The sequence below is a fragment of the Ambystoma mexicanum genome, chromosome 10, assembly GCF_040938575.1.
Source record: "Ambystoma mexicanum isolate Mex_15411 chromosome 10, UKY_AmexF1_1, whole genome shotgun sequence".
Taxonomy (NCBI): domain Eukaryota; kingdom Metazoa; phylum Chordata; class Amphibia; order Caudata; family Ambystomatidae; genus Ambystoma; species Ambystoma mexicanum.
Genome location: NC_090932.1, coordinates 103,864,509 through 103,877,963, shown reverse-complemented (window position 1 = coordinate 103,877,963; position 13,455 = coordinate 103,864,509).

The window sequence follows — 13,455 nt, the reverse complement described above, 5'->3', positions numbered from 1 at the left end:
CATAGCTTATAACAAGTATTGTGCATTCTTCAAGTCTGGTTTATGGCAAGCTACTTTCCCCTACCTCAAAACAAGCCTTGTTAATTCTTCAAGTTTGGCTTAGGACAAGCTACTTTCCCCTACCTCATAACATGCATTGTGCATTCTTCAAATTTGGCTTATGACAAGCTACTTTTCCCTACCTCATAACAAGCATTGTGCATTTCTCAAGTCTAGTTTATGACAAACTTCTTTCTCATAACATGCATTGTGCATTCATCAAGTCTGGTTTATGACAAGCTACTTTCTCATAGCTTATAACAAGCATTGTGCATTCTTCAAGTCTGGTTTATGATAAGCTACTTTCCCCTTCCTCATAACAAGCATTGTGAATTATTCAAGGTTGGCTTATGACAAGCTAATTTCCCCTACCTCATAACATGCATTGTGCATTCTTCGAATTTGGCTTATGACAAGCTACTTTCCCCTACCTCATAAGAAGCATTGTTCATTCTTCAAGTCTGGCTTATGACAAGCTACTTTCTCATACCTCATAACAAACATTGTGCATTCTTCAAGCCTGGCTCATAACAAGAAACGGTCCCCGGCCTCATAACATGCATTGTGCATTCTTCAAATTTGGCTTATGACAAGCTACTTTCTCCTACCTTAAAACAAGCATTGTGCAGTTTTCAGGTCTAGTTTATGACAAGCTTCTTTCTATTAACAAGAATTGTGCCTTCTTCAAGTCTGGTTTATGACAAGCTACTTTCTCATAGCTTATAACAAGCATTGTGCATTCTTCAAGTCTGGTTTATGACAAGCTACTTTCTCCTACCTTAAAACAAGCACTGTTAATTCTTCAAGTTTGGCTTATGACAGGCTTCTTTCCCCTACCTCATAACATGCATTGTGCATTCTTCAAATTTGGTTTATGACAAGCTACTTTCCGCTACCTCATAACAATCATTGTGCATTTCTCAAGTCTAGCTTATGACAAACTTCTTTCTTATAACAAGCATTGTGCATTCTTCAAGTCTGGCTCATGACAAGAAACGTTCTTCTACCTCATAAGAAGCATTGTGCATTCTTCAAGTCTGGCTTAGTACAGGCTACTTTCTCATACCTCATAACAAGCATTGTGCATTCTTCAAGCCTGGCTCATAACAAGAAACGTTCCCCGGCCTCATAACATGCATTGTGCACTCTTCAAGTCTGGCACATGACAAGCTACTTTCCCCTACCTCATAACAAGCATTGTGCAGTTTTCAAGTCTAGCTTATGACAAGGTTCTTTCTCATACCAAGCATTGCGCATTCTTCAAGTATGCTTTATGACAAGCTACTTTCTCATAGCTTATAACAAGCATTGTGCATTCTTCAAGTCTGGCTTATGGCAAGCTACTTTCCCACACCTCAAAACAAGCCTTGTTAATTCTTCAAGTTTGGCTTAGGGCAAGCTACTTTCCCCTACCTCATAACATGCATTGTGCATTCTTCAAATTTGGCTTATGACAAGCTACTTTTCCCTACCTCATAACAAGCATTGTGCATTTCTCAAGTCTAGTTTATGACAAACCTCTTTCTCATAACATGCATTGTGCATTCATCAAGTCTGGTTTATGACAAGCTACTTTCTCATAGCTTATAACAAGCATTGTGAATTCTTCAAGTCTGGATTATGGCAAGCTACTTTCCCCTACCTCAAAACAAGCCTTGTTAATTCTTCAAGTTTGGCTTAGGACAAGCTACTTTCCCCTACCTCATAACATGCATTGTGCATTCTTCAAATTTGGCTTATGACAAGCTACTTTTCCCTACCTCATAACAAGCATTGTGCATTTCTCAAGTCTAGCTAATGACAATCTTCTTTCTCATAACAAGCATTGTGCATTCATCAAGTCTGGTTTATGACAAGCTACTTTCTCATAGCTTATAACAAGCATTTTGCATTCTTCAAGTCTGGTTTATGATAAGCTACTTTCCCCTTCCTCATAACAAGCATTGTGAATTATTCAAGTTTGGCTTATGACAAGCTAATCTCCCCTACCTCATAACATGCATTGAGCATTCTTCAAATTTGGCTTATGACAAGCTACTTTCCCCTACCTCATAAGAAGCATTGTTCATTCTTCAAGCCTGGCTCATAACAAGAAACGTTCCCCGGCCTCATAACATGCATTGTGCACTCTTAAAGTCTGGCTCATGACAAGCTACTTTCCCCTACCTCATAACAAGCATTGTGCAGTCTTCAGGTCTAGCTTATGACAAGCTTCTTTCTCTTAACAAGAATTGTGCATTCTTCAAGTCTGGTTTATGACAAGCTACTTTCTCCTACCTCAAAACAAGCACTGTTAATTCTTCAAGTTTGGCTTATGACAGGCTTCTTTCCCCTACCTCATAACATGCATTGTGCATTCTTCAAATTTGGCTTATGACAAGCTACTTTCCCCTACCTCATAACAAGCATTGTGCATTTCTCAAGTTAAGCTTATGACAAGCTTCTTTCTCATAACAAGCATTGTGCATTCTTCAAGTCTGGTTTATGACAAGCTACTTTCTCATAGCTTATAACAAGCATTGTACATTCTTCAAGTCTGGCTCATGACAAGAAACTTTCCCCTACCTCATAACACGCATTGTGCATTCTTCAAGTCTGACTCATGACAAGAAACGTTCCCCTACCTCATAACAAGTATTGTGCATTCTTCAAGTCTGACTCATGACAAGAAAAGTTCCCAAACCTCCTAACAAGCATTGTACATTCTTCAAGTGTGGCCTATGACAATAAAACATTCCCCTACCTCATAACAAGCATTGCACATTCTTCAAGTCTGGCTCATAACACGAAATATTCCCCAACCTCCTAACAAGCATTGTGCATTCTTCAAGTCTGGCTCATGACAAGAAATGTTCCCAAGCCTCCTTACAATAATTGTGCATTCTTAAAGTCTGGCTCATGTCAAGAAACTTTCCCCTACCTCATAACAAGCATTGTGCATTCTTCAAGTCTTGCTCATGACAAGAAAAGTTCCCTTACTTCATAACAAGCATTGTGCATTCTTCAAGTCCGTCTCATGGCAAGTAACGTTCCCCTACCTCATAACAAGCATTGTGCATTTTTCAAGTCTGGCTCATGACTAGAAACGTTCTCTTCCCTCATGTGCATTTTTCAACCTCATAACAAGCATTGTGCATTCTTCAAGTCTGGCTCATGACAAGAAAAGTTCCCCTCCCTCATAAGAAGCAATGTGCATTCTTCAAGTCTGACTTTTGACAAACTACTTTCCCCTACTTCAGAAGAAGCATTGTGCATTCTTCAAGTCTGGCTTATGACAAGCTACTTTCTCATACCTCATAACAAGCATTGTGCATTCTTCAAGCCTGGCTCATGACAAGAAACGTTCCCCGGTCTCATAACATGCATTGTGCACTCTTCAAGTATTGCTCATGACAACCTACTTTCCCTTACCTCATAACAAGCATTGTGCAGTTTTCAAGTCTAGCTTAAGACAAGCTTCTTTCTCATAACAATCATTGTGCATTCTTGAAGTCTGGTTCATGACAAGCTACTTTCTCATAGCTTATAACAAGCATTGTGCATTCTTCAAGTCTGGCTTATGACAAGCTACATTCCCCTACCTCAAAACAAGCACTGTTAATTCTTCAAGTATGGCTTATGACAGGCTTTTTCCCCTACCTCATAACATGCATTGTGCATTCTTCAAATTTGGCTTATGACAAGCTACTTTCCCCTACCTCATAACAAGCATTGTGCATTTCTCAAGTTAAGCTTATGACAAGCTTCTTTCTCATACCAAGCATTGTGCATTCTTCAAGTCTGGTTTATGACAAGCTACTTTCTCATAGCTTATAAAAAGCATTGTGCATTCTTCAAGTCTGGCTTATGACAAGCTACTTTCCCCTCCCTCAAAACAAGCATTGTGAATTATTCAAGTTTGGCTTATGACAAGCCACTTTCCCCTACCTCATACCATGCATTGTGCATTCTTCAAATTTGGCTTATGACAAGCTACTTTCCCCTACCTCATAACAATCATTGTGCATTTCTCAAGTATAGCTTATGACAAACTTCTTTCTTATAACAGACATTGTGCATTCTTCAAGTCTGGCTCATGACAGGCTACTTTTCCATAACTTATAACACGCACTGTGCATTCTTCAAGTCTGGCTTATGACAAGAAACGTTCTCCTACCTCATAAGACGCATTGTGCATTCTTCAAGTCTGGCTTAGTACAGGCTACTTTCTCATACCTCATAACAAGCATTGTGCATTCTTCAAGCCTGGCTCATAACAAGAAACGTTCCCCGGCCTCATAACATGCATTGTGCACTCTTCAAATCTGGCTCATGACAAGCTACTTTCCCCTACCTCATAACAAGCATTGTGCAGTTTTCAAGTCTAGCTTATGACAAGGTTCTCTTTCATAACAATCATTGTGCATTCTTGAAGTCTGGTTTATGACAAGCTACTTTCTCATAGCTTATAACAAGCATTGTGCATTCTTCAAGTCTGGCTTATGACAAGCTACTTTCCCCTACCTCAAAACAAGCCTTGTTAATTCTTCAAATTTGGCTTAGGACAAGCTACTTTCCCCTACCTCATAACATGCATTGTGCATTCTTCAAATTTGGCTTATGACAAGCTACTTTTCCCTACCTCATAACAAGCATTGTGCATTTCTCAAGTCTAGTTTATGACAATCTTCTTTCTCATAACAAGCATTGTGCATTCATCAAGTCTGGTTTATGACAAGCTACTTTCTCATAGCTTATAACAAGCATTGTGCATTCTTCATGTCTGGTTTATGATAAGCTACTTTCCCCTTCCTCATAACAAGCATTGTGAATTATTCAAGTTTGGCTTAGGACAAGCTAATTTCCCCTACCTCATAACATGCATTGTGCATTCTTCGAATTTGGCTTATGACAATCTACTTTCCCCTACCTCATAAGAAGCATTGTTCATTCTTCAAGTCTGGCTTATGACAAGCTACTTTCTCATACCTCATAACAAGCATTGTGCATTCTTCAAGCCTGGCTCCTAACAAGAAACGTTCCCCGGCCTCATAACATGCAGTGCACTCTTAAAGTCTGGCTCATGACAAGCTACTTTCCCCTACCTCATAACAAGCATTGTGCAGTTTTCAGGTCTAGCTTATGACAAGCTTCTTTCTCTTAACAAGAATTTTGCCTTCTTCAAGGCTGGTTTATCACAAGCTACTTTCTCATAGCTTATAACAAGCATTGTGCATTCTTCAAGTCTGGTTTATGACAAGCTACTTTCTCCTACCTCAAAACAAGCACTGTTAATTCTTCAAGTTTGGCTTATGACAGGCTTCTTTCCCCTACCTCATAACATGCATTGTGCATTCTTCAAATATGGCTTATGACAAGCTACTTTCCCCTACCTCATAACAAGCATTGTGCATTTCTCAAGTTAAGCTTATGACAAGCTTCTTTCTCATAACAAGCATTGTGCATTCTTCAAGTCTGGTTTATAACAAGCTACTTTCTCATAGCTTATAAAAAAGCATTGTGCATTCTTCAAGTCTGGCTTATGACAAGCTACTTTCCCCTCCCTCAAAACAAGCATTGTGAATTATTCAAGTTTGGCTTATGACAAGCTACTTTCCCCTACCTCATAACATGCATTGTGCATTCTTCAAATTTGGCTTATGACAAGCTAATTTCCGCTACCTCATAACAATCATTGTGTATTTCTCAAGTCTAGCTTATGACAAACTTCTTTCTTATAACAAGCATTGTGCATTCTTCAAGTCTGGCTCATGACAGGCTACTTTTCCATAACTTATAACACGCACTGTGCATTCTTCAAGTCTGGCTTATGACAAGAAACGTTCTCCTACCTCATAAGAAGCATTGTGCATTCTTGAGGTCTGGCTTAGTACAGGCTACTTTCTCATACCTCATAACAAGCATTGTGCATTCTTCAAATTTGGCTTATGACAAGCTACTTTCCCCTACCTCATAACAAGCATTGTGCATTTCTCAAGTTAAGCTTATGACAAGCTTCTTTCTCATAACAAGCATTGTGCATTCTTCAAGTCTGGTTTATGACAAGCTACTTTCTCATAGCTTATAACAAGCATTGTACATTCTTCAAGTCTGGCTCATGACAAGAAACTTTCCCCTACCTCATAACACGCATTGTGCATTCTTCAAGTCTGACTCATGACAAGAAACGTTCCCCTACCTCATAACAAGTATTGTGCATTCTTCAAGTCTGACTCATGACAAGAAAAGTTCCCAAACCTCCTAACAAGCATTGTACATTCTTCAAGTGTGGCCTATGACAATAAAACATTCCCCTACCTCATAACAAGCATTGCACATTCTTCAAGTCTGGCTCATAACACGAAATATTCCCCAACCTCCTAACAAGCATTGTGCATTCTTCAAGTCTGGCTCATGACAAGAAATGTTCCCAAGCCTCCTTACAATAATTGTGCATTCTTAAAGTCTGGCTCATGTCAAGAAACTTTCCCCTACCTCATAACAAGCATTGTGCATTCTTCAAGTCTTGCTCATGACAAGAAAAGTTCCCTTACTTCATAACAAGCATTGTGCATTCTTCAAGTCCGTCTCATGGCAAGTAACGTTCCCCTACCTCATAACAAGCATTGTGCATTTTTCAAGTCTGGCTCATGACTAGAAACGTTCTCTTGCCTCATGTGCATTTTTCAACCTCATAACAAGCATTGTGCATTCTTCAAGTCTGGCTCATGACAAGAAAAGTTCCCCTCCCTCATAAGAAGCAATGTGCATTCTTCAAGTCTGACTTTTGACAAACTACTTTCCCCTACTTCAGAAGAAGCATTGTGCATTCTTCAAGTCTGGCTTATGACAAGCTACTTTCTCATACCTCATAACAAGCATTGTGCATTCTTCAAGCCTGGCTCATGACAAGAAACGTTCCCCGGTCTCATAACATGCATTGTGCACTCTTCAAGTATTGCTCATGACAACCTACTTTCCCTTACCTCATAACAAGCATTGTGCAGTTTTCAAGTCTAGCTTAAGACAAGCTTCTTTCTCATAACAATCATTGTGCATTCTTGAAGTCTGGTTCATGACAAGCTACTTTCTCATAGCTTATAACAAGCATTGTGCATTCTTCAAGTCTGGCTTATGACAAGCTACATTCCCCTACCTCAAAACAAGCACTGTTAATTCTTCAAGTATGGCTTATGACAGGCTTTTTCCCCTACCTCATAACATGCATTGTGCATTCTTCAAATTTGGCTTATGACAAGCTAATTTCCCCTACCTCATAACAAGCATTGTGCATTTCTCAAGTTAAGCTTATGACAAGCTTCTTTCTCATACCAAGCATTGTGCATTCTTCAAGTCTGGTTTATGACAAGCTACTTTCTCATAGCTTATAAAAAGCATTGTGCATTCTTCAAGTCTGGCTTATGACAAGCTACTTTCCCCTCCCTCAAAACAAGCATTGTGAATTATTCAAGTTTGGCTTATGACAAGCCACTTTCCCCTACCTCATAACATGCATTGTGCATTCTTCAAATTTGGCTTATGACAAGCTACTTTCCCCTACCTCATAACAATCATTGTGCATTTCTCAAGTATAGCTTATGACAAACTTCTTTCTTATAACAGACATTGTGCATTCTTCAAGTCTGGCTCATGACAGGCTACTTTTCCATAACTTATAACACGCACTGTGCATTCTTCAAGTCTGGCTTATGACAAGAAACGTTCTCCTACCTCATAAGACGCATTGTGCATTCTTCAAGTCTGGCTTAGTACAGGCTACTTTCTCATACCTCATAACAAGCATTGTGCATTCTTCAAGCCTGGCTCATAACAAGAAACGTTCCCCGGCCTCATAACATGCATTGTGCACTCTTCAAATCTGGCTCATGACAAGCTACTTTCCCCTACCTCATAACAAGCATTGTGCAGTTTTCAAGTCTAGCTTATGACAAGGTTCTCTTTCATAACAATCATTGTGCATTCTTGAAGTCTGGTTTATGACAAGCTACTTTCTCATAGCTTATAACAAGCATTGTGCATTCTTCAAGTCTGGCTTATGACAAGCTACTTTCCCCTACCTCAAAACAAGCCTTGTTAATTCTTCAAATTTGGCTTAGGACAAGCTACTTTCCCCTACCTCATAACATGCATTGTGCATTCTTCAAATTTGGCTTATGACAAGCTACTTTTCCCTACCTCATAACAAGCATTGTGCATTTCTCAAGTCTAGTTTATGACAATCTTCTTTCTCATAACAAGCATTGTGCATTCTTGAAGTCTGGTTCATGACAAGCTACTTTCTCATAGCTTATAACAAGCATTGTGCATTCTTCAAGTCTGGCTTATGACAAGCTACATTCCCCTACCTCAAAACAAGCACTGTTAATTCTTCAAGTATGGCTTATGACAGGCTTTTTCCCCTACCTCATAACATGCATTGTGCATTCTTCAAATTTGGCTTATGACAAGCTAATTTCCCCTACCTCATAACAAGCATTGTGCATTTCTCAAGTTAAGCTTATGACAAGCTTCTTTCTCATACCAAGCATTGTGCATTCTTCAAGTCTGGTTTATGACAAGCTACTTTCTCATAGCTTATAAAAAGCATTGTGCATTCTTCAAGTCTGGCTTATGACAAGCTACTTTCCCCTCCCTCAAAACAAGCATTGTGAATTATTCAAGTTTGGCTTATGACAAGCCACTTTCCCCTACCTCATAACATGCATTGTGCATTCTTCAAATTTGGCTTATGACAAGCTACTTTCCCCTACCTCATAACAATCATTGTGCATTTCTCAAGTATAGCTTATGACAAACTTCTTTCTTATAACAGACATTGTGCATTCTTCAAGTCTGGCTCATGACAGGCTACTTTTCCATAACTTATAACACGCACTGTGCATTCTTCAAGTCTGGCTTATGACAAGAAACGTTCTCCTACCTCATAAGACGCATTGTGCATTCTTCAAGTCTGGCTTAGTACAGGCTACTTTCTCATACCTCATAACAAGCATTGTGCATTCTTCAAGCCTGGCTCATAACAAGAAACGTTCCCCGGCCTCATAACATGCATTGTGCACTCTTCAAATCTGGCTCATGACAAGCTACTTTCCCCTACCTCATAACAAGCATTGTGCAGTTTTCAAGTCTATCTTATGACAAGGTTCTCTTTCATAACAATCATTGTGCATTCTTGAAGTCTGGTTTATGACAAGCTACTTTCTCATAGCTTATAACAAGCATTGTGCATTCTTCAAGTCTGGCTTATGACAAGCTACTTTCCCCTACCTCAAAACAAGCCTTGTTAATTCTTCAAATTTGGCTTAGGACAAGCTACTTTCCCCTACCTCATAACATGCATTGTGCATTCATCAAGTCTGGTTTATGACAAGCTACTTTCTCATAGCTTATAACAAGCATTGTGCATTCTTCATGTCTGGTTTATGATAAGCTACTTTCCCCTTCCTCATAACAAGCATTGTGAATTATTCAAGTTTGGCTTAGGACAAGCTAATTTCCCCTACCTCATAACATGCATTGTGCATTCTTCGAATTTGGCTTATGACAATCTAATTTCCCCTACCTCATAAGAAGCATTGTTCATTCTTCAAGTCTGGCTTATGACAAGCTACTTTCTCATACCTCATAACAAGCATTGTGCATTCTTCAAGCCTGGCTCCTAACAAGAAACGTTCCCCGGCCTCATAACATGCATTGTGCACTCTTAAAGTCTGGCTCATGACAAGCTACTTTCCCCTACCTCATAACAAGCATTGTGCAGTTTTCAGGTCTAGCTTATGACAAGCTTCTTTCTCTTAACAAGAATTTTGCCTTCTTCAAGGCTGGTTTATCACAAGCTACTTTCTCATAGCTTATAACAAGCATTGTGCATTCTTCAAGTCTGGTTTATGACAAGCTACTTTCTCCTACCTCAAAACAAGCACTGTTAATTCTTCAAGTTTGGCTTATGACAGGCTTCTTTCCCCTACCTCATAACATGCATTGTGCATTCTTCAAATATGGCTTATGACAAGCTACTTTCCCCTACCTCATAACAAGCATTGTGCATTTCTCAAGTTAAGCTTATGACAAGCTTCTTTCTCATAACAAGCATTGTGCATTCTTCAAGTCTGGTTTATAACAAGCTACTTTCTCATAGCTTATAAAAAAGCATTGTGCATTCTTCAAGTCTGGCTTATGGCAAGCTACTTTCCCCTCCCTCAAAACAAGCATTGTGAATTATTCAAGTTTGGCTTATGACAAGCTACTTTCCCCTACCTCATAACATGCATTGTGCATTCTTCAAATTTGGCTTATGACAAGCTACTTTCCGCTACCTCATAACAATCATTGTGTATTTCTCAAGTCTAGCTTATGACAAACTTCTTTCTTATAACAAGCATTGTGCATTCTTCAAGTCTGGCTCATGACAGGCTACTTTTCCATAACTTATAACACACACTGTGCATTCTTCAAGTCTGGCTTATGACAAGAAACGTTCTCCTACCTCATAAGAAGCATTGTGCATTCTTGAGGTCTGGCTTAGTACAGGCTACTTTCTCATACCTCATAACAAGCATTGTGCATTCTTCAAATTTGGCTTATGACAAGCTACTTTCCCCTACCTCATAACAAGCATTGTGCATTTCTCAAGTTAAGCTTATGACAAGCTTCTTTCTCATAACAAGCATTGTGCATTCTTCAAGTCTGGTTTATGACAAGCTACTTTCTCATAGCTTATAACAAGCATTGTACATTCTTCAAGTCTGGCTCATGACAAGAAACTTTCCCCTACCTCATAACACGCATTGTGCATTCTTCAAGTCTGACTCATGACAAGAAACGTTCCCCTACCTCATAACAAGTATTGTGCATTCTTCAAGTCTGACTCATGACAAGAAAAGTTCCCAAACCTCCTAACAAGCATTGTACATTCTTCAAGTGTGGCCTATGACAATAAAACATTCCCCTACCTCATAACAAGCATTGCACATTCTTCAAGTCTGGCTCATAACACGAAATATTCCCCAACCTCCTAACAAGCATTGTGCATTCTTCAAGTCTGGCTCATGACAGGAAATGTTCCCAAGCCTCCTTACAATAATTGTGCATTCTTAAAGTCTGGCTCATGTCAAGAAACTTTCCCCTACCTCATAACAAGCATTGTGCATTCTTCAAGTCTTGCTCATGACAAGAAAAGTTCCCTTACTTCATAACAAGCAATGTGCATTCTTCAAGTCCGTCTCATGGCAAGTAACGTTCCCCTACCTCATAACAAGCATTGTGCATTTTTCAAGTCTGGCTCATGACTAGAAACGTTCTCTTGCCTCATGTGCATTTTTCAACCTCATAACAAGCATTGTGCATTCTTCAAGTCTGGCTCATGACAAGAAAAGTTCCCCTCCCTCATAAGAAGCAATGTGCATTCTTCAAGTCTGACTTTTGACAAACTACTTTCCCCTACTTCAGAAGAAGCATTGTGCATTCTTCAAGTCTGGCTTATGACAAGCTACTTTCTCATACCTCATAACAAGCATTGTGCATTCTTCAAGCCTGGCTCATGACAAGAAACGTTCCCCGGTCTCATAACATGCATTGTGCACTCTTCAAGTATTGCTCATGACAACCTACTTTCCCTTACCTCATAACAAGCATTGTGCAGTTTTCAAGTCTAGCTTAAGACAAGCTTCTTTCTCATAACAATCATTGTGCATTCTTGAAGTCTGGTTCATGACAAGCTACTTTCTCATAGCTTATAACAAGCATTGTGCATTCTTCAAGTCTGGCTTATGACAAGCTACATTCCCCTACCTCAAAACAAGCACTGTTAATTCTTCAAGTATGGCTTATGACAGGCTTTTTCCCCTACCTCATAACATGCATTGTGCATTCTTCAAATTTGGCTTATGACAAGCTACTTTCCCCTACCTCATAACAAGCATTGTGCATTTCTCAAGTTAAGCTTATGACAAGCTTCTTTCTCATACCAAGCATTGTGCATTCTTCAAGTCTGGTTTATGACAAGCTACTTTCTCATAGCTTATAAAAAGCATTGTGCATTCTTCAAGTCTGGCTTATGACAAGCTACTTTCCCCTCCCTCAAAACAAGCATTGTGAATTATTCAAGTTTGGCTTATGACAAGCCACTTTCCCCTACCTCATAACATGCATTGTGCATTCTTCAAATTTGGCTTATGACAAGCTACTTTCCCCTACCTCATAACAATCATTGTGCATTTCTCAAGTATAGCTTATGACAAACTTCTTTCTTATAACAGACATTGTGCATTCTTCAAGTCTGGCTCATGACAGGCTACTTTTCCATAACTTATAACACGCACTGTGCATTCTTCAAGTCTGGCTTATGACAAGAAACGTTCTCCTACCTCATAAGACGCATTGTGCATTCTTCAAGTCTGGCTTAGTACAGGCTACTTTCTCATACCTCATAACAAGCATTGTGCATTCTTCAAGCCTGGCTCATAACAAGAAACGTTCCCCGGCCTCATAACATGCATTGTGCACTCTTCAAATCTGGCTCATGACAAGCTACTTTCCCCTACCTCATAACAAGCATTGTGCAGTTTTCAAGTCTAGCTTATGACAAGGTTCTCTTTCATAACAATCATTGTGCATTCTTGAAGTCTGGTTTATGACAAGCTACTTTCTCATAGCTTATAACAAGCATTGTGCATTCTTCAAGTCTGGCTTATGACAAGCTACTTTCCCCTACCTCAAAACAAGCCTTGTTAATTCTTCAAATTTGGCTTAGGACAAGCTACTTTCCCCTACCTCATAACATGCATTGTGCATTCTTCAAATTTGGCTTATGACAAGCTACTTTTCCCTACCTCATAACAAGCATTGTGCATTTCTCAAGTCTGGTTTATGACAAGCTACTTTCTCATAGCTTATAACAAGCATTGTGCATTCTTCATGTCTGGTTTATGATAAGCTACTTTCCCCTTCCTCATAACAAGCATTGTGAATTATTCAAGTTTGGCTTAGGACAAGCTAATTTCCCCTACCTCATAACATGCATTGTGCATTCTTCGAATTTGGCTTATGACAATCTACTTTCCCCTACCTCATAAGAAGCATTGTTCATTCTTCAAGTCTGGCTTATGACAAGCTACTTTCTCATACCTCATAACAAGCATTGTGCATTCTTCAAGCCTGGCTCATAACAAGAAACTTTCCCCGGCCTCATAACATGCATTGTGCACTCTTAAAGTCTGGCTCATGACAAGCTACTTTCCCCTACCTCATAACAAGCATTGTGCAGTTTTCAGGTCTATCTTATGACAAGCTTCCTTCTCTTAACAAGAATTGTGCCTTCTTCAAGTCTGGTTTATGACAAGCTACTTTCTCATAGCTTATAACAAGCATTGTGCATTCTTCAAGTCTGGTTTATGATAAGCTACTTTCCCCTTCCTC